This window comes from Pteropus vampyrus, unplaced genomic scaffold, assembly GCF_000151845.1.
Source record: "Pteropus vampyrus isolate Shadow unplaced genomic scaffold, Pvam_2.0 Scaffold79, whole genome shotgun sequence".
Lineage (NCBI taxonomy): Eukaryota > Metazoa > Chordata > Mammalia > Chiroptera > Pteropodidae > Pteropus > Pteropus vampyrus.
The window spans coordinates 4,583,272-4,585,445 of record NW_011888860.1 but is presented as its reverse complement, the minus strand read 5'-3'; the positions used below and the strand labels follow the sequence as shown (position 1 = coordinate 4,585,445).

The 2,174-nt window shown below is 33.5% G+C and overlaps 1 pseudogene; it reads left to right on the top strand.

Annotated features, from left to right (window-relative positions):
* LOC111741516 overlaps window positions 1-1,203 on the top strand; it is a 2,059-nt pseudogene extending 856 nt beyond the window's left edge.
* Window positions 1,204-2,174: the final 971 nt, after the last annotated feature.

The following is a 2,174-nucleotide window of genomic DNA, read 5'->3' as shown; positions in this document are numbered from 1 at the left end:
CGAGAGTCTAGGATGGTCAGTAGAGTCCTTCCTTCTCCCCAAAATATAAAACATTGGGTCTTACTTTTCCAATTCCATCTCTTGCTTATTATTGCAATTTTGCATTCTGCAAAATAAATTTTCTTTATCAAGGCTAATTTTCTTACCCTAATTTGTTTTAGTTCATTACTCACAAAAATGGAGGAAATAAAATTTAAGAAAAATACTATCTAAATAAAAGCACAATACCTATGGCAGTGACCTCAGACAAAGCCCCACCCAGTTAACGTGGAAGAGTTGCTATTAAAGAAAAAAAATCTAAAATTTAACATCTATTTAACTCTATTTTGTTTTACTTTTTCAGTTCTCTGACAAATCTTTTAAATATTACAACTAAAAGTAGAAACTAAGTTTTATGTTGTAGTAAATTTCAGTTTAATGGCTTTTTATAGTCTTGACTGTGTTACCATTATACTCTAGAAGGTCAGCCAGAGTAACCTGCTATCCATAAAGAACAACTGGATAAAGCAAAACCTATGGTTTTTAAGAAAAAGCAGTACTATCGGCACAGCAGGTTCAGTCATGCCCTCTTGTGCATAAGTGTAGCATAGCAGCTCCTATTTTAAATAAATATAAATTGAACCCATGATGTGCCAAGTTCTATGACAGGTGCTGAAGATACAGCTCTGGACAAGATATAAAAGGTCCTTATCTTCATGGAGATTATTTAGAGCATACTTTATTATTTATACAAGTTAAAATCTATTACAAAAACCTCTATTTGAAGATTAAGCATTTCTTCCCCCTTTCCTCAGCTGCCTATGAGGTGCTCAGTTTTTCTGGTGACTAGGGTTGCTCCTGGCAGTGCTTACCCAACACTAGCCTATACCATAGCCTCTGTCTGGGAGCTTGCCAGTATCTACTCAGCTCTCATCCTGCACAACAATTAGGTGACAGTTAAGGAGAAGAAGATCAGTGCCCTCATTAAAGCAGCTGGTGTAAACTTTGAACCTTTCTGACCAGGCTGGTTTGCAAAGGCTCTGGCCAATATCAACATTGGGAGCTTTATCTGCAAGATAGTGTTTGTTGGACCTGTACCAGAAGAAAGTCCTGCCCTCTCCATCACTGCTGCCCCGGCTAATGAGAATCAAGTGGAAGCAAAGAAAGAAGAATCTGAGATCTGAGTAGTCTTATGATGGCATAGGCTTTGGTCTTTTTGACTAAATCTCTTTTGTAACACATTCAATAAAAAGCTGAACTCTGGGGGGAATAAAGATTAAGCATTTCATTATATGATACAAATGGTTTCATTGGTTAAAAAAATATTATCAATAATTTCTTTGGTCTACAATCTTAAATTATTGATTCGGTTTGCCCCTAAACTTTTCTCCTTAACATCTATTGGTAAAAATTTTAGAATACACTAAATTTAGTTTTATAACTATTATTTTCAGATACAATACATTGTGATGTTTAATTCTAAGATCTTATTTAATCTTAATGTTACTTGTCATTGAGAAGCCTCTGAGGCTATAATTTCACAGTTTGTGATCCCAGGAAAGCTTTATTAAGTTCCAGACAAGAGACAGTTTATGTTATTAAAACTGAAATTCCCTAAATCTTATTATATATTCTTACTATCTGTATCTTTATAGTTCTTACCTAAAGAAGTCTTCTGAAAATCTCAAATTTTGATGCCTGATTTTTGTAGCTTTCAAAAACAAATTTCTTGTTTTAATTAGAGGAATAGAGACTCAATTGTGATGGCTGCATTTAAATGACATACTATTTGGCCCACAATGACCTTCCTGTAACGAATGCAAATATGATAAGATATAAACCATAGTAAGCAGATTTGGGAGAATTTAATTTTAATGAAACATTTAAATGAATAATCATCCACTCTAGCTTTTGATTACACAACGGTTAAATCATAATATTTCTGTATCAAGAGATTGTCTCCTCATTCCTAAGTGTGAAGAATACTATACATTTCTCATTTAATTGGTAGCCCAATCCCTCTTACTCTTACTCTAAGAATATTCTCTTATACTTTTAGAGGAGATTATCTAGTTAAAGTAGTCCTATGAGTGGTGACTTTAAGTATATCGCATCCCAAAAGACCCTAAATAAACCTAAAATCTAATTTAAAACAATAAGCCTATAACACAAATATACCTTCAAATCAAGTTCTC